Below are 20,184 nucleotides of genomic sequence, written 5' to 3' on the forward strand. Positions count from 1 at the left end.
CTCACTTGCACCCATCACTAATGGCACCAGTGAAACTGGAAACTGTTACTTAAAATCCAAGCCTTCACTGTATCAAAGGTATAGATTAGTGGCTAGAAATCAACTGGGAAGTGCTACAGCTAATACTTGGCTAACCACAGAAGCCACCAGAGATCTAATACAGTGCTGAGATGTGCACATTGCGCAGAGCACAATAGGTCAGCAAGTCCCTTCTTTGGAGGGCTGAGTGAATTACTTGGTTAATATGAGGGAAGTTCATAGAGTACCCAGTTTAGAACTGTTCCCCTGCCCATCATTCATAGTAATTTTGATGAAGTTTGATGCACAATGGAGAGAAAGAAGATCCCCACAACCAGTTGTTCAAGTAAGATGATATTCATATTGTACTGCTAGCTACATAACAACAAGACCTTTATGTAATTTACATCTTTATAACTTTCATACTCATTGTAATAACAATAGATTTCTCCACTGGTGCTTAATGGGTTTGTTTACAAGCAAACAGCATGAAGTGAGAATCAGTGGGTATTCAGCTGCCATTTGGGGACAGAGAACATAATTAAAGCTGTTCTATAGGCCAAATATTGGATGTCGTGCTTTATGGGACAATAAAAGCACGTACATGACCAGTGAGGTATAGGCTGAGACCAGGAGTAGTGTTGGCGTTTTGAAATGGCTTCTGTGATCTTCTCTTGGCTTCCTCTTTACATCTGCCAAGCTGGCACACTGTGCATCCCAAAGGAAGCTGAGTGAATGAAAATGTAGCACAGGAGTAAAAGTTCCTTGAGTCATTTGATACCTGCTTCTGCTGAGAAGACTGTGAGGCACAAAGTCTATATGCTTCTCAATTCTTCTGTCACCCCTTTCCCACTCCCCTTTTCGATTGAGCCTCAATATGAACAAAGATACATTTAAAAGCAGTTAGAGAGTGGTTTGCAGATGCAAACTACAGCAGCTGGTGTATTTTTATAAGCACCAAGCTGGGAGGCCACATGGTCATTTGGTTAGAATGGAGTCTGGGAACTGGGACAGTTGTATTCTATTTCTGTCTCTCCCATTGAGTTGCTCTGTGACTGTTAATGGTGCATTAAGGCAGAAATCCAACTGTAGTTAAAATCAGAGTGAGACTTTTCATAGATGGTACCTGAAATTAGGTGGATCTGTAAATAGCCAAGTTTTGTGTTATCTGTCCACAAATAAGTGATAGTGATACAATACAGTGACTTTTGATACTTGTGACGTGCTTTGAAAGTCTCAGATGGTGACAAGAGGAGTCAAAAGCATTGTTAATAGTTGTTTGGGGTTTTTTTAGGAAGCGATTTGAATTCACCAGGCACAGTGAGCCTGAAGTGCTAATTTAAGTCAAGAAAATGGTAAATAGAAAAGTTGTGTTTGATTGAACTCTAGTGAAGCTTTGGTGTGACTGTTTGTGATATGAACACTTTTCTTGGACCATAAGCAATGATGTAACATCCTGTTAAATGAGCAATTTCACCGGATTGTTTCTACAAACCACTGATGGCTTTAATAAACAGTTTTCTCCTCCACATTTCTTTCTTTCCTTGCCTATAGCTGCTATCAGATTTGAAATGTTCTACATTAGCACCTAAATGGTATGATAGAATTCTAGAATGCACTCCTCAAATGGCTGGTGATGGTATTTATATCCTTGAACGTAGAGATAGCTGTAATGCATCAGTGATTTTCAACTTGTGCTACGAGACAGTGCAGGGTTTGGAATGACTTCAAAGGGATAAGTAAAAGGTCATTAATAAAAGCAATCCTTTTGTTAAATTTGCTCTGTGATGATCTATAGGTCACCTAGAAAATGCTTATAGAAACTATAAAAAAAGTAAAGCAACTAGAAAAAGTAAAAACATATTCTTAGAAGGTCTTTTTTAGACCTGCAGTTCCATGAGTCTGATTCAGAGGCCATCATGGAAGATGCGGAATTAAAAATTTCATAACATTACATTTTTGTAGCTATTACTCAAAAATGTGACCCAACATTTTGGCATTTGAAATGGCTCATCAAGAATGAGAAGCTGATAAACTGTTTTTAAAATACTTTCTGAAGATCTCTGCAATAATCTGTGATTATTTCTGAGCCTCTGCTGCTCATGTTGAATAAGCAAAGCTCAAGTCTTATTGCATGGAGAAATTATGGAAATGCCAAGGATTGCCTGATAAACAGGTAGTGCCATTGATCACTAACTGTACTTTATAAACATAGTACCTTTGTAATTTGAATAACGAACGATCTCTAAGCCAACACCAGAGTAAATCTTACTGACCTTTTACAACTACTTGTGCTTTTATTGAAAAACAGTAACTCCATCTTCATTAGAATCACCTTCAGTTCTGTATGGGGACAGGTACTGAGCAAAGTAGTTGTATAAACGCATACTTGCTTAGGAAGAAAGAAGGCATGTAGCAGTTTTCTTTACTTGAAGGTACATAGCATCGGTCAATACAGCCTGTAATGGGGAACTGAAAACCACTGCTAAATTGATACTGAGTTATGATACCCACATCTGTGAGTGTGTTACCTAGCTCAACTGGAACTGGATTATATTAAGTATTTCACATCTCCAGCTGAAGTTTGCTTCTATCAGTGATGGTTCAGCTGCTCTTTAACATGGTGCTGTGAAAACGATCTGGAGACTTCAATCTACCCCACTACCCTGGCCTTAGTTACGTATGCCTTTGTCACCTCTCTGACGGACAGGAGTAACTCTGATCTAGCTAAGCATGAGACATTTAGAGAATTCTGCAGAATAGAGAGTTCTGTACATCCCTCATCATTTCTGCCTATGAGCACATCACCTCAGGTTTGGGGTCTGCCAGGTTTTCCAATAGTAAAAAGGTTGCCTAAGGCTCCTGGGTAAAGACTGGTATAAGACCTTGTGTAGATTTAAGAACAGAGAGCTGCTTAAAGGCATTTACATTTTGCATTTCTGTCTCCTGTGTGTAGTGTGAGATGGGTGCCTAACCTGGAAAAGAATTGTGTGTAGGAGTCTCAAGAAAAAGTGAAATTCTCCACTTAAACTGCTAGACCCCTAGCATTGATGACAGACAATGTGGATTTTTGCCTTCCAGAAGCAAAACTTCACATCCATCTGGGGGCTAGGACCTGTCAACTGCTGTTACCTCAGAGAGCAGACTTTAACTTGGTCTTACATAGGGAGTTTCATACACCATATATATAAAATGGCATTGAATCAAGAGAGGAGAGTCTAGCAGTTGGCACTTTCTGAGCACTTGGACATGGCAGACTGCTTAATACTTGTTTTAACTCCATCCCAGCCAGACCCAGTACAGCAGTAGATACAGAAGAGCTCTGTCTTGGTAAAGCTGGCTCCGACTTAGCAAGTCCTTTTCCTGGCTTGTATAAAGAAGCCAGTTTTGCCAGTCAAGCCAGGTGCAATGTGCTCATTCTACAGCAGACTTAAATTGCAAGGTTATTAAGTCCTTTTACCCTCTGGTAGCTGCAGACCACTTAATTACAAGGTCAGTGATGTATAATAGTTTGGGGACCTTATGAAGTAAACCAGTATCTGATTTCATCATAAGTAATGGCTTATTTGGACTTCTGCTTCAGAATCCTGAATACATGGTGTTATTGTTTGGACCTTCCTAGTATAATAATTTAGCAGTCTGCAGGACTACAACAGTTTTGTTACCACTAAATTCAGGTGTTCAGAGTTCTCAACTGCCAGGCAAATTGACAACTTAAAAACAAATTAATGACCATGAATTGACAGTTATGTCATGAAATTTTCAAAGGTTTATCTTTCCCATTTAGACACAAATGAAGTGTCCAGGTTTGCTGGAGTAGTCATTGTCTTGGGCACATTTGTCTTTTGAAGATATGTAACAGCGGCAGCCTCTAGATGCCAGGTATGTCTGACGACTGTCCCCTCTTTCTGGGTGTGAGAGTGGAAGCAGAGCCCTGCTATAGCATGTAAATCAGCTCCAGCCCTTGAAATAGTGCAGATGTAGAATAAGTCTGTGATTTTACCAGAATTTAGGTGCTATCTGCTGGAAACCCAAGTGAAAAGATCAAGTTAAATGAATGATATTGTATTATCTTATTTGATATTGCTAGAGGTTGCTAAAGATCTTTGGTTATTTAATGTTTTTCTGCTTCAGAAAACATGTTAATGTCCTTGATAACATCGATGCTTCAAAGGCACTGAGATAAACAAATGACTCATGAAGTGGCTGCCTATTATTTTTTCTGCAATACAGGGGGAAAAAAATCAAATTAAGTTGATGTCTAGTCTCAAAAGAAAGTTTCTTTATAGTGATGCTAAAAAAAATAACAGTTTTGTGATGCTTAGAAGACTCTGGAATAAGTTTCCTCACAAATCTCATTAAGTTCAGTGGATGCTACAGCAGTTGGTAAATCCTCTATTCTAAATTGGTACCAGCAATGTTTGAAAGCCCAGCAGAAACAAATTTCTCCCTGTCAAAACTCTCTTGATTGAATCAGGGTTGGGGTTGAGGCAATAATTTCAATGGAGTTAGATCATGGATGAATTTACTTAATTGTTTTTAAAAAATGAAGATAAAGATTAAATAGCACGAGGATAGAAGTCTAGGATTTTTTGGGTTTGTTGCTTATGAATAGAAAATAGTCTATTAATTGTTTCTGGTCATTCTGGAGTACATTTCCTGTCAGTGGCATTTCTTTCCAGGATTTGGTCTGCAGCAGCTGTGGCAGGCTGACAGAGGATTGCGCTTGCTGGTGCTGCTATGCTGCTCAGAGCCCAGTGAAGCAAATGGGAGCTATATCCATTATTTCACCTTTAGCTGGTATAACTTAATATTGTCCTTGTATTATTGAATTTTCAGCATCCGGATGATGCTGAAAATTTTGCACCCAGCTGTGCTTTTCATTTTTGGGGAGCTGTTCAGTCATATTTCTTTTTAAATCTCCTCTAAGCAAGATAAGCCGTAGGTTGTAACAAGGCTGAGTTGGTATTGACTCAAATGTTTCAGCTGCTCCTGTGGGTCTAGTATCAGTCAATATCAGAAAGAGAAGTAAAATAATGTGAGATGATTGTGAGAATTGCAATAAAAGAGAAGTTGAGTAATTACCTTTGGGGGTGTATTACAAATGAAATGCATGATCCCAAATCGAACATCATAAGATATAGCTGTGCTCTTTTGAGTGCAGCAAAGCTCCTCCCAACCGTGACTCCCCACTTTCTCTGTATACCTCCTCCTGCTTCCCTTTTGCCTCCTCTCTCCTTGCATTCCAGCTCTGAAGTCAAACTGGCTGCAAACGACAACACTAGTCAGCCATGTGGCAATAAGCTACCTAAATGATCACAGTACTCAGATTCCAGTTTCAATTTTCTGTTAGAGCTCTAGAAGCATTTATGTGTTCAGGGAAAGATGAACATAATAAGAATGTTTTGCTTTGAGGAATCAGATCAAATAAAACTAGACTTTTGATTGAAGTTTCAGGAAAACTGAAATCTAGAGTGAGAAAATTTCGCAGTGATGAAAGAACAGTTCTGAAAACCCTGTGGAATCCCTCTGTCAGCTATAAGACCTGACTGTAATGGCATTGCAGGAAAATTAATAAGTTTCTGGTTCATATCTGTGCTCCTCAGACTTCAGTCACTCAAGACACTCCTTTGGGTGTCTCAGAAGTGTTCAAATGGGAACAAAAAGTGCAAGAAAAGCTTGAAAATGCAGAAACATGAAGGGTCTTTCTTTAGCAGAAGACACAGAGTTGCCTGCAGAGCCTCATTTTGCAATCCTTCATCAGGACTTACGCAGGAAGTGCTGGTTCTGCCCAGCCTATGATCAGGATCAAGCCATAAGTTATATGTTATATTATACCTGTTAATGATGCTGCTATTTGTCCAGCATCATCCAGCAAAGTCCCTTTGCCTGTACAACTCTACTGCAGCAAAATAGGAGTAACATCTTTTATTCAAATGTATGGTTTACTTTCAACCCAAGCTTGACGGTGCATTTCCTGCCTGTAGAATACAGCCATTGGTTATTCACTTTACAAGAAAGGCCTGGTTCTAATTCACTCAAAACAGGAGCATGCAGAATGGCTGGCAGGTCACAGTCATCAGACAAGACCATTAAGCAGGCATTAAAAACTAGTTATTAGGTTCATCCAAATATCAATAATTAAATTTTAATCAATCTGTAAGCAATTAATAAAATGAAAAATAATTAAAATGGCAGTTAAACGTGAATTTGACCAAACCTTACAATTTAAAATGTGTTTCTCGGATTACTGTTAAAAGGACATTCAACCATGCTACATTCTTAATGAGTATGTGCAGTGTTACATGGCTCTTGTTACCAAGCAAAGGGATTTAGCAGTTCTGGATGTTAGGCCATAATGCAACTCTTATCTGCCAGAACAGAGTTGAATTGCGCCTCCATTCACACCGGCTCGGCCTGAGACTTGTGAATGTGTAATCAATATTGAGCACTTAGCACAACATACCACTTAAAAAGTATATTTAAAAATATAAATATAAAATATATTTAGCATAGTTTGGGGAATATTAAGACACTTTGCAATAATTTTATAATTTCAAAATCTCAGAATACTTCCCAAACATGTAACCATACATGGAAGCTAAGGATTAATACTTTGTTCACAAGTGATAGGCCCATTAGAATTTCACAGGGATGTGATTGTAGAGTTAGGGTTAGACTCTCAGTACCAATGAAAATAGCTGAATTACTTGTTGGCTTTGTGCTGATGTGGGAGAAGAGCGCACAGATGTCTACAAAGCAGCTCTACTGGAGAGGCAGTAACTGTTAGGAAAAGGTAGCAAAGAGGTGGGCAACAATAACATCACAGGCAAAATGAAAAACAATGAGTATTTCATCTAAACCTGTAGTAGATTATTGAACTACCTCTGATTTTAATGAGCATTTAAATATCTGGTATAACACTGTTGGCAACTTCAACAATCAATTCCCCAGCTGTATAAAAAAGCCTATGCCAGTCAGATAAATTAATAACTTCATAAACTCATGCAGTTCAACGTAAGATGTCATTAGGTTGACTGGAGTCACACATCTGAGACTGCTGTACCTTCAGGCTATTAATTTAAAATTATTTAATTTTCTCTGTGAAAATCTTTACATATAAGCTGCAAGTGCAGCCTGAATCAGACCAGATAAGGATACAAAGTGCTTTTATTACTGGTCAGAATAAAAGCTAAAATATTTTATTCCTTCTTCACAACATTGGAAATAATTTATTACCTGAGGAGATCACAGGCACTCTGGAATGAAATACATGTAGATGTGTTTCTGCAGCCTTCATCGATGATGTGCTCTTAAACTCTAAACCAACAATTCCAGGGTTCTCCATAGTCACAGACTGACCAACACCGGAAAGACAGGATCAGCTTTTAAGTCTATTCACAGCCAGATAGTCCACTTGATGCAACTTTGGACTTGACTGTGAATGGTAGCAAATCTCATGGGGAAAAGGGGAACAGAGAACTATTTGTGTTCTTTATTGTGAAGACAGAATAAATGGGATTTTAACTTAGATTAGCAGCTCAAATTCATGTTCACAGATAAGACTGCAGTTCTATGACCTACTCAAAATACCTGTATGCTAGTTAGTGTGGGTGAAACCCAATGAAGAGAATGGCTGATTTTCAGGTATAAGCATGCATCCCCTAATATTTAACTTAGGTGAAATGGTATGTCCTGGAGCACTGGACAAAATATCACAGTTAAGCTTCACTGGGTGGGGCTAAGCTAAGGGGGCGTGCAGGTGACATAGAGTATCTCTACTCTAGCATTTTCGTTCAGGTCAGAAGTGCACTTTAGAAGCAAAATTCCCAATCATCTCCATTAACACTTGGATCACATTGCAACGTACCAGGACACAAAATAAAAGCTTTCATTTCGTTGCCTCCTTATAGCTTTGGATTCTAAAAACTGAATTATCCACAAACTGAGTGTTCTTAAATGAGTCCTGCTTTTCTCTAGAACTTGCTTGGCATTTGTGGCAAAGAGTACAGTTTTGCACTTCAAGAACTTGAGAACATTTGGGAAGAAAGTAAAACACGCTTCAGCATCTCTTGCTGTATTAGCTGTGAGCTGCTGGTACTGTTCAGTATCATGTGCTGTGTTGCTGCTGAAACCAGAGGTGCTCAGAGAATGGTTTAGAAAGCGACAATCAGTAATTTATAGCAGGCACTGATTTCTGAGTTATGAAATGTGTAAATATTAGTAGAATTAGTATTTGCTTACAACCCAACAAACAGCAAAGATTGCACAAAGCAGTATTTGAAGTGAAAGGAGGAATTGTCTCTCAGCTCAGCAGGAGCTAGGCTGCCGCCAGGCTCAGGAGATGAAACCAAAGCAGGGGCTGCTAGATCAGTGGGATGTGGGAGCTGGGACCAGCTGCCTGTCACAGAAGTAAAATCTTGCTTCTGGCTTCTTCCAAGTTCTTGCTTTGGGGCTCAGGTTTATATCTTTAGGATTGTGTGGCTGAAATGGTAAGTGATAAGAATCATCTAGACATGCTAGGGAGCATATACATGGTAATATTACCAGTTATAGCTGGTAATGTTGTAATTAGATAGGGACATCTTGAAATGTACTCACAAAAACTTTAGCATGGGAAAAACCCAAGGGAATTGTGAACTGAAGAATTGTATCACTTTGGGACAAAGCCTTCAAGTAATGCAGATGTGGGTAGCTGACATTGGAATTGTCATCTGTTTTGTAAGGGATGCTGAAGGCAAAGGGGCCTAGCAGAGCCCCTAGTGCCAGGTACCTGTTGATGTGTGTCACTCAAGGGTAAATGTCCCTTTTACCGACTTTACTGTAGACCAACCTCGTAGTTTCTGGTCTGCGGTGGTATTTAGAAAAATGACCAGGAGTAGGAGTCTGTGTGGACACCTTGTCTGTATGCTTGCTGTACACCAACCTTCAGTCAGGGCAAGTCAGCACAGCTATGTGAAAGCATTAACCTTAGTCCTGTGCTTGCTGTCTCAAGGAATAGGGAACACGAGCAGCATAGAAATGTTTATTCGAGCACTTGTTATGAATGGAAAACACTTAACACTTCTGTCCTGTTCTAATGGATAGCACACTACGACTATCTTAATGTCCTCTCTTTTGAGGACCTAATTACTTGTGTATAACATATTCATTTGAGGATTTAATTTGCTTTTAGATTCTGGTGATGGGAGCAACATTTCTGAAGTCACCTTCCAGAGAGACTTACGTTTCAACCTTCCCAAGATGTTGGCATAATTATGGGTTTTTGCCCATAAAAATGGAAGAGGTTTTACAGGTCTCTGCAGCTAATCTATGCAGCTATTGCAAAATGTCCATACATGAGGATATTTTCTGGGGTGATTCTTCTCCAGCGTCCTTGCAGATGCTTCTAACTAAGCAAAGTGACTAAGCCTGAACTCCTTCATCTCAATTCAGTGGCAATCATCGTGGTTCTCAGGAATGTGAGAGTTTAGGCCTGACTTGTTCAAACTCTTATTTTTCATTCCAGTAATGTTGACACAAGCCCCGTAGCCTGTCTAGCAACAGGGACAGAGCACAAATAACAGTTTCTGCTTTTAAAGAGCCTCACACATCCAACTAAGGAAAAACAATCAATGACTATTTAGATGTTTCTGACTGAACAAGATGTCTTTAAATTAAGTCTCGCTACTTCTCATACGAGACTTGAAAATAAGAACACTCTGACTTCCTAATTTAGCCACTAAACAGCAGAGAAAGAAATTTATTGGGCTGTTTGGCCGGGTGACAGGCCTTATACTTCCACCAGGGTTCTTTGTCAGGGAAGCGTTTTTCCTTAGGGTATCTGTCACAGTGAACAAACTACCTTTAGGGGAGCATAAGGACTGAGAATAAAATTAAAATACTCAATTGGTGACCTTGTAATTAAGCAGCAGTTGATGATAATTCTCAGATTATTATCTTGATTCAAGGAACTCATTAGTTTTATAACTAATTGCTGGTGCAAGGGACAGTGCACAGTCACACAGATGGAGGCACAGAGAGGTTTGAATTGGGGCAGCCTGATTTTAGACCAGCGTCAACTGGGTCACTGTTAAGCATAATCAGATCTAATTGCAAGTAATCACTGAAAAAGGCACTCATTCCTCCTTCTTCCTATCCATACCATATTCTTGCTTGCATAAATTGTAGGCACTGCTCAGCCCCAGTTGATTTAATTCAGCATACTGATCGGATGAATCAAGAAGGGTCAGAACTTCGTGGCACAGGGCTAGACATTCTCAGGACAAAGACTGAAATATTTACTAGGCCTTCGTCCTGATGTAATAAGACCCGCTTCTAAGTGCAAGTAATTCTAGGATTGCAACAAATTGTGCTGTTGATCTTTGCTTATTTTATCAAGACCAGGGGCTACTGTTATCTGCTTATGTAGAAAAGAAAGATACCAAACTTTTATTTAATTGCCACTTGCCAGAGAGAATTCCAGGGCCTCTGGGACTGCTCTGTGACATTGTTCTTCACAGGATGCTCCAGGTAGAATTGAAACACAACTCAATTATGTTTAACTATGGTGAGGTAGTGAAGTGTGTAGTAAATATTATTGTTTCATTAGCAGTTCTGTGTTTAATTTAGATACGTATTTCTACACAAATGAGAAAATGTTGCATTCTAGTGATAGCACTACCCCATGTAAAAATTACGGTTTGTACCCCAAGCCAGACACTCTGACAGTGTGGGCCCACCCTGCAAAGCATTCAGCCCCTGAGGTAGGGAGGGGAAGACAAAATGAAATGGACGTATTGGGAGCACATCTCAGCCAGCATTTAGCTGTTTGTTGGCAGAAGGAAATATCTTTTCTGATTCTCTCTTTGGCATGGGCCACAGCACCTGCAGGCAGTTTATAGCCAGGCTTCTGCCTGCTCTCTTCCTCCTCATCCACAGACAATGTGATGACCAAGCAAGGCCAGTGGCTGTTGTGCCAGAACTTCATGTAGGAAGGAGACAGTTACCTTTCAAACTGCAATGCCTTTGCTTTATTTGCTCTTAGATGGGTCTGGGAGCTGTCTCTTCAGAGCTGATAAGCTCCCTCTCGAAGCCGTTATATCAAGCATCTGAAAACATCACACCAATTACCTGAGTGCTGTTTCTTTTAGCAATTGTTTTATCAGAAGAAAATCTAAATTCTTTTCATGCACTGCTTTCTGTTTTGATAACACCCCATTTGCAATTGTAGGGTGGTTCAAACAAAGAATTTCTGAGAGCAGAAAGATTTTTGCATACAGTTTGTATCTTACAGAAGCTAGACAACAGAAGCAGCCTAAAGCCCTAAACAGAGTAGATCAAAATATGGAGAAATTATTTGTGGTAAGTCACTGCTGCATCCCAACCACTTCTATGCTGAAAACTCCAGAGAACTATTCACTTGCTTTTGGGTATCTTCCTGGGATCTCTGAGCATGGCATGTGATGGTTTTTGAGTTTGGTTGACTTTTAGCCCTCCCTAACATTGGCATAGCTCCCTGGAAGTCACCAGACAGCTACAGGAGGACACATGGTGTGGCCTGTTGTAGCTTGGAAACGATGACCAAAATGAGTGACTGCATTGTCACGTGCCACACTATTATTTATGTGCAGTAGCCATGCTTCTGTGCATGGTGCTGTACCAACACGTAGAACAGTATCGCTCAGAAAATGTTAGCTGTAACACTTTATACAAGCTTAATTTCTCTCCCAGAGGTAGCTGTGATCTATGTTTGTGTCTAATTTATATGTCCTAGTTTACCAGCTTGTTCTTCTCTCAGTCATGTCTCTTGGACACAGAAGGGAAAATGTCAGATTTGCAGTAACTTTGTTATGTGAAATCCACCACTAAGCAATACAACAGTACTTTCTACTTTCTTCTCTGATGGGTCAAATGCCTGTTTCTTTTAGGTTTTAATTAAAAGTTCCCTTATTAATCAAGCTGTTAATGTGTACTGCAGTTGATAATTGTGCAGAGGATGGTGGGCATAGGAATTCACTTGTGTGTAGGGAGATTACAAAACAATTTGTAGGGATGCCACTGGCAATCTTAGCACCTCATAGCACCCAGTTTATCATACAGTACTGCCTCAGACCAGTGGTCCATCAAATCCAATCCCTTGCCTCCAGCATTGCACAAGACGTGCTGGTGTACTTTATTTACTCTGTTCAAAAATGCTGTTCAACAAAAATGTCTTACAAGAGAGAAATGAAAACAGTCATAGCGGTAATAAATGAGAACATATATTTCCTTCCCACTCATATGGAATTGTCTAGTCAACAGTCTTCCTAAAAACTCCTCTTCATCTCAATATCCTCCTACCCTTTGGCTTCCCTTGAACATCTGTTGAAACAGATCTCTCTTGGACCATATCCAGCCAGATAAGCAGAGTGTGGTCCCAAAGACTGAGCATGTTTCAAAGGTGAGCATGCCATGAATATCCTGGCAGTAGGCTTCTCTCTTCCAGTTTTATCCTGTAAGTGATGGTAGTTGTAGTGAAGTAATACAGGGGGAGAAGTGACTTCTTAATGGGAATGGGAGATGTAAGCAGGGCTTTATATATCAAAGTCTTACTCTTGTAATACTTGTATACTGACACAGTGAAATAAGAAATAGTAGAATTATATGCTATCCATTTACATTGTGTGGCTCACATTTTCAGCAGGGCTTCATCCAGTCTTTTTTTTGTTTGGGTTTCTCATTATTGCTACTGGTTCTGACCTGAAATAAACCATATGCACTAGTATTAGGAATTAAAAGCCTTAAAAAAAGTCTCTTGGATCCGCTATTCATTTCAATCACAAAAGGGGAGCTGCCAAGTTGCTCTCATAAATATCAAAAAGTTAAATCTGGTATGGAAATAAGAGCCAAAGTGATTAAGATTTGATTTGCAAAACAAGGATTACAAACTTGTTTGTTTTCTCACACCTGCTCTCCACTTCAGTACTACAATAAAGCAAAGCGTATCTAATGCACCTTTCCCCTAATTGGATAATGTACTCAAGGGAATATGATCAGCTGAGGCTTTTAAGATCACACCACCATTTGCCCAATTATACCTAATGACAACACATTGTTCCTGAAAAATGTGTCTTTATTCCTTGGTAGGTGACATTTCCTTTCAGCCTTTTACTATTGATCCAGCAGTACCTCGTGTAGAACAAACTTCTTTGTTGCAAGTCTTGTTTACAAGACCAGAAGAATCATTTATGTCATCTTCTCAATGTCTGACCAAGTCAGTGAGAGAAAAACCTTGTTGTAAGGAGCATGACAAATTTTAGCTATCTTTGTAAAACAAAGCAATAAACAGAATATCTGTCTAGTTTGGGCTATACAGATAATTCATGTTCTGTGTTCACTATTTCTTTGTGTATTTGCTGCTTCAATTTCATAAAGCGTCTTCAATGATTTGAAGAAGGTGCCTGTACTACATAGCACTTAAATGACAGTTTTAATCTTGGACTCCAAGTGGGTATATACTCACTTCATTACAGAAAATGACATGTTTGCTGAGCAAAGCTGCAGCATCATGAAGCTTGAGGCATATTTACTTCACTATTTTTTGTGGGGGTGGAAGGGCTTGAAGAATGCTGGTGAAATTATGTATCCCTAAATAAAACAATTTTGTGTCTGTCTTCTCTGAGCATGCTTGTCTACAAGTACAGGCTGATGCGTAAGGGCAGGGTTGGATTCTGATTGCTCTCCCAAATTGTCTCCCTAGTTATTTTTAGTAGTTGTAAATTGCAACAGAAGAAATACTTTTTTACAAATGCAGAACCATTTTATAACTTCAGAGTTGTCATGCTAACTCACTACCATCATTCAGCACCTTCTAGTGGGGTTTACCTCAACCCACTGCTCTGGTCTCCAGACCCTTGCCTAAATGAAAAAAAAAGCATACTTGCCCTTTCCAAAAGTAATCCTGATTTTTGCCCAACCCTTACTGTGATGTAGTTCCATTGCCAAGGGAATAGATTCAGTATTGGCCAGCATACTACTTCTGTTTTCAGTAGTTCCCCCAGAGCTATGGAATACTAGCATTCCTGTGTCACCCACGTGTTGCGCCTCCTGTCTGTTTTCCCAGCTCTCCCCATGGGATAGCTGGAGCTAGTTCTATTGACTTGAGTGATTTTATTAGGTCTTTTCTTCAATTAGATGAACTTCAAGACTGAAAACCACATCCAGCCAGTAGATCTTACAGTCAGGTAAGTTATTTCTTAGAGCCTGTACTGGTATAATTGAGATCAGCGTATGGCTTAATGGGACTTACAGCTGCTCAGAATGACCCCTGTTAGGAACAGTTTGGAGGAGTGAGTAGCAGTTCTGACTGTGCCATGCATGCATTCATTCCTATGAATGCCCAGCACACATGCCACTTTATCAGGTTTTGAATGTACTCTGCAGTGTAGGCTGGCATATGCAAACGTCTTGCAAGCCTTGCTCAAGATCATGTAGGAGCTCATTGACAGAGTGGATTAATGTCAAACAGCAATCCCCTTCAGTCAAAATCCTTCTTTGCTACTTATATACTGAGCTGATAGAAAGAAACAAATTGCAGAAGAGTTATTTTATTTAATGACGTTTCCTCTCTTCCAGCACAGATAGAAATTAGAGATTTTATTGCTGCTTTTGGCTTGTATCTGTGTTTGCATTTTCTCATTTCTTATTACATACATGGATCTAGAACAAAAGGCCTGATGAACCTAAATTTCTTGGGATGTCCCATTAAATAGGTAATCTTACACTACTTAATTTAGTCTTTAAAATTTGCAACCTTGTCATTATTGTTGTTCTTCCTTCCAGCATTTATCCTGGAGTGCTTCCTGTACAGTGGGCTCCTTGTAAGAACATTCAATTTTGTTCTCACAAAGGTTCTTACCAGTAAATTGAGCTGGGGGAGTATACATGGGCTTTGTACGTCCCTTCTGAAGCCTGAGAGCACCGAATCTCTCAGAGACACAACTGAGTACGCTGTGTTCTCCTGCCTGAATCCATTTTGTCTCCTCCACAGACTTCATTTTCTGCATGCATCAGAAAGATGGCAAACCTGGCAAGTTTTATCTACATTGAAAAATGGAAACATGTTTTTTCTCTCCGAGTGTATGAGAACTGGGAGTTTAGTACTCATTGTCGCAAAGACAGAAATTCATTATGCCACCAAATCACTCCTCCCAAGCTGTCTGTCTGACTATTGATCCCTTGTTCCTGAGTAAGTAAACCCTGTGGTTGATCATAATTATTCTGGGACATCTCATTCCAGTGACTGGATCAATAATGTCTTTCATGGCCTCCTGCTGTGTGTTCCTGTCATGCCTTGGCACCTCTGCATTACCTGCTGTTCATCAGTAGCCCAATGAAATAATTTGCCATGGTGGTGAGAATGCTGTCAGCCACTTCACACTCATTTAGCTCTCAGCCAGGACACGACATGAAGCCTTGGATGTACAGCATTTGTAATGAATGTCAGTATTAACTTCACACTGTCCCACACATTGAGGCTGGAAGATTTCCCCTTGATGTCACATTAAGTCAGGCATAACACCCATAGGATGCTTGTCATGAAGCTGCCTTTGAGCAGAAACAGGGATAAATATCCAAGCTTCCCTTTTCATCCAGAGACTCAGAGTTAACCTGTCAGGGAGCAGTGAGGCCAGGGGCTCACTGAGGGATGGAGAACCAGGAGGTTAGCAGCCGCAAGGCCAGCAGAGCAGCAGCCTCACTGACCAAGGCTCACGCTGCAGTACCCGAGTGCAGCAAGCAGGGCAGGCCTGTGGATGGCAGCCAGGGTGAACTAGAACATCAGGGCAGTTTGTGGTGATAAGGTCAAGCCAGAAAGTCAATTTGCAGGTCAGGGTCAGGGAGAGGATCAGGTCCAGTGACGGTAACCAGGGTTAGACACAGTCCAGAGACTGCCAGGCAGGTCCATGGTGACAAGGCAGGTTTGAGGTGAAGCTAAGTCAATCCATGGTCAAGATCGAGATCAATGGGACACAGTTATGAAAGAGCGAGAAACTGGTACACTTTCAGCATAGCTCAGGTAGGGACTGAAGGCCCAAGCATGAGCCAAAATGGGGCTCCTGGGCCTGTGGGCAGAGATGTGGGTGGAAGCTGCAGGGGAGGCTGTTCAGGGCCATTAAGGCATATTAGTCCACTCAGGACCCTGACAAAACCTTTCAGTTATATTCAGAGCAATCAGTTTTGCAGCCTATCCTTCTGCTGAATTTTCTTGATCTTTTCCACTGCCATTGCTGCAGGATATGTTTTGCAGAAGAGCTTTGTCCCTCAGTGTTCCCAGCTGCACAGGGATGATGGAAGAATCTGCATGCCCAGCCTCGTGGTGTGCCAGGGAGCTTCAGGTGTCCTTCCTGCTTCAGCTGTTTCTGTCCTCTGAGAACAGCCCTGAATCCAAATCTGAGAGCAGACCCTGATGCAAATCCAAGAGTCCCTCTGCCACCAGCTAGTCTCCCAAGTCTTCCTCCATTTTCCTGATCTGGCTGTAGTACCAGGCTAACCCAGCAGCTTGGGCCCTGGGGTTCTATGCCTCCCTTTTGTCCCGCTTACTTTCTTCTTGCTCTTCTTTCTTCCTTCCTATAGCTATTCATTCTGCTTTTGTCTCATCTTTTCTTTGGCCTGACTCTAATGTCTTCCCTCACTGTAGGTTAAAATCTTTCTTCAATTATTTGTGACTAATGTTTCTCTCTTGAGCGTCAGGGCCCTGCAGGCACTAATAGGCCTTAATGGCCCTGGACAGCCTGAGCTGGGCCCTTCACCCAAACCCCCTGCCTATGGGCACAGGGGCTCCATTTATGCAGGCCTCGTGTACTGGCCTTCAGTTCAGTTACACCTGTGTTCATAGCCCTCATTAGCCGTAGACCTCCTTGATCCAGACACTGATCTGACTGGCTTCTGAGCCTGCCGTGGCCCTGCCTGGCAATCACTGGACCTGGCCTTGACTTGTGGATAGACTTCCTAGCTTGACTTTGGGCCTGCCTTGTCACTAAAAATTTCTCTGGTGACCTGGACTCTTGGTAGGTCCTGGCCACAACCTCTGAGCCTCTCCTGTTCATCTTCCTCAGTTGTTGTGGTTTAGCCCCAGCCGGCAGCTCAGCCCCACGCAGCCACTCGCTCACTCCCCCCCGGTGGGATGGGGGAGAGAATCAGAAGAGTGAAAGTGAGAAAACTCAGCAGTTAAGATAAAGACAGTTTAATAGGTAAAGCAAAAGCCGTGCATACAAGCAAAACAAAACAAGGAATTCATTCCCACTTCCCATGGGCAGGCAGGTGTTCAGCCATCCCAGGACAGCAGGGCTCCATCACACATAACTGTGACTTGGGAAGACAAACACCATCACTCCAAACACCACCCCCATCCTTCCTCTTCCCCAAGCCCCTTATATGCTGAGCATGACGCCATATGGTATGGAATATCCCTTTGGTCAATTGGGATCACCTGTCCTGGCTGTGTCCCCTCCAACTTCTTGTACACCCCCAGCTACTCACTGGTGGGGGGTGTGAGGAGCAGAAAAGACCTTGACACTATCTAAGCACTGCTCAGCAGTAACTAAAACATCTCTATATTATCAACACTGTTTTCAGCACAAATCCAAAACACAGCCACATACTAGCTACTGTGAAGATAATTAACTCTATCTCAGCTGAAACCAGGACACTCAGGTACCGTGGGGTGGGCCCTGGCCTTTGGAGGCCTCTGCCCTGCCAAGGAGTGTTTGTCTCCTGGCTCTCCATCCTTTAGTGAGCAGTCAGCCCTTGCTGTTCCCTGACAGTGATTTTGTAAAGCTTTTACTCTTTTTACCCTTTTCCTGCCTTCTCCTATTATAGAACATGCTGCTTAGGGATGGGAAGAGATCTGAGCAGGAAGACAACTTTAAAGCTGCAGTTGCAAAACAGAGTGGTACTCTGTCACCAGTTTACCCAGAGAGTTAGACATGTGCTAATCTTAAATTAGTTCTGAACCTTTCTGATAGATGAGGCCAGTTGCAAGTTTTTTATGCACAAACCTTGGTAATTCAAAAATTGTCAAACAAGTGTGTAGGTTTTCTTTGGGGCTTCTTAGGTTTCTCAGGGATGTGGTTTCTTCTTTTTATTTTTATACTACTTTGGTGATACAAATCCCATCTCTCGTTTAGATGTGGTTATAGAGAAACCAACTGTATTTATTTGCTATAAATTTCTTCTAAATCTAGTATAACTATATCCCCATGAAAGTTTACATTAGATAACTGGTGATGGCTCTCACCAGCTTCAATGTTTTTAGCACGCTTGCACACCTGGAGATTAAGAAATATTTGTATCTGTCCTAGAAGTGTAAATGCGGAAGTCTGTAATGGTAGTGCAGAGAAAAGTTTTATAGAAAGTATAATAAATAAAATTAAAAAATGCATCCTACTCCATACTCTCTTAGTCATCATCACTTGAAAGAAAAGCTGTGTTCTTAAATCATAGCTTGGAGCCTGAAAGAAATTGGCCACAATAAGATTTTATTCTGAGGGAAGGATGTCTGGTAGAACAGCACTTTGATCATATGTGCTCTAAACTTGGTGCATCCCTAGATGCTGTAAACTGAGCGAGGTTGAAAATGGGGTGGACAGGTTTTAAAAAGAGGATTCTGAGCACTTCTTTATTTAGCCTAGAAATGGAACTATCACAGCCCTTTTTTATGCTCTTGGAACAACTGCTGGTGTTTCACTAAAGCCTTTATATGAGGATCTTGTCTTTTGCAAAAGCAAATTTTGTTATTGCTACTTGGAAACACAGAAAACTGAGTTACAGCAAGGTACCGTGACCTGATTCATGCCTATCTGTAGAATGTAATTTTAATTCTGGATTAAAATATCCTAAATTCAGATGTTTGCCTATGAACCGTATAACCTGAATTCATCACAAAATCCAGCATCAGCTGCTTACCTCAGACTATCAGTTCACTGATACTCTACACTTCAGGGCACACAGTGTGCATAATGCTGTTCTCAAGCCAGTCTCATTCCCTTGTTCTATCTCATACACAGTTAAAATGGAAGACGGGGCGGGGGGGAAAGGCAGAAAACGAGGACTTCCTGCGTTCTTGCATTTCTGTTTTTCCCAGCCTGATTTGTGCTTCTAGGCAGATTGTGAATATTCAGCTCACACAGTACAGCCAAAGCAGAGCCTACACCCAGCAGTCTCTTGAAAACGAAGACAGAATATGCTCTATACAAGTCTGTACTTCACAGTCTGTTCCCTGAACCAGCTCATGTGGCCTGAATAACTGAAAGGCCTGCAGTTTCCACATTTCAGCTGTATCCCAGTGGTAGCTGCATTTTAGTGGATAAAAAGTGCTTAGGTATTTCAGCTGAAGTTTGCAAAGACCTTTGTGGGGAAAAGCGATGCAGAAATGTATTTGTGAATTAATAATAGTCAGGTTTGTTTATTGATTTCTGGCTGACCTGAATCTCTCTGTATTTCCTGAATCCATCTTAGCACTAAATTGGTTTCAATAAAGCCCCATTTTTACTAACCCACTCTTGCCTGTGTCTGTAATTCAGTGTTACAAGCTTAGCTCCTTATATAGACTTTACATGAACATGAAGTGTGAGGCAGGAAAAACATTTAGATGGCAAGAGCAGCTGCTAACAAGGCATTGCAAATAGGCAATGAAGTCCCTGTGGTCCCAGACATGGACGAACACAATCAGTCTGAATGATGCAGTGCTGTTGGATTATGTTTACAAGAGTTCAGACTAATGAGTTGTGGGTTAACATTTCAGTAATTGTCACTGGTCATTACGTAGGTGAGTACTGCATCAGAGGAGTAGTATGAACAGTGCCTACCCACTCTTTTCCCTTAGACAGATTAACCAGTCCGAGACAGGTTCTGTGATTTATTGCACCTGAAGATCTGGCCCATGTGTAACTCTGTAACCTCTGCTATGATACAGTTGTGTAGTGTGCCCTCGCAAAATGAGTGACCTGCTCTCAAACGTTTCATTAGTCTAACACCTCCTCAGTTCAGGCATTCTTCCCATTTTGTTGATTCTCAGACATGAGTTCAATGCAACAAAGTTTGAGTTAAGAATGCAAAACCAAGGAAAAGTGCAGTGGCAGTTTGAGATAAAAATGGTGGAAATGTCCAGAATGGCTATAGATCAGATAATAGCTTGTTTTTTTACAG

At 41.0% G+C, this 20,184-nt stretch overlaps 1 long non-coding RNA gene across 1 annotated transcript in view; it reads left to right on the top strand.

Annotated features, from left to right (window-relative positions):
* Window positions 1–19,514, top strand: part of LOC129211470 (uncharacterized) — a 46,567-nt gene extending 27,053 nt beyond the window's left edge. Inside the window, exons 4-5 of the long non-coding RNA XR_008578846.1 lie at window positions 14,173–14,222; window positions 14,821–19,514. This is a non-coding gene — a long non-coding RNA (uncharacterized LOC129211470). The remainder of the gene's footprint in view (window positions 1–14,172; window positions 14,223–14,820) is intronic.
* The last annotated feature ends 670 nt before the right edge of the window (window positions 19,515–20,184 follow it).

This window comes from Grus americana, chromosome 11, assembly GCF_028858705.1.
Source record: "Grus americana isolate bGruAme1 chromosome 11, bGruAme1.mat, whole genome shotgun sequence".
NCBI classification, from domain to species: Eukaryota; Metazoa; Chordata; class Aves; order Gruiformes; family Gruidae; genus Grus; species Grus americana.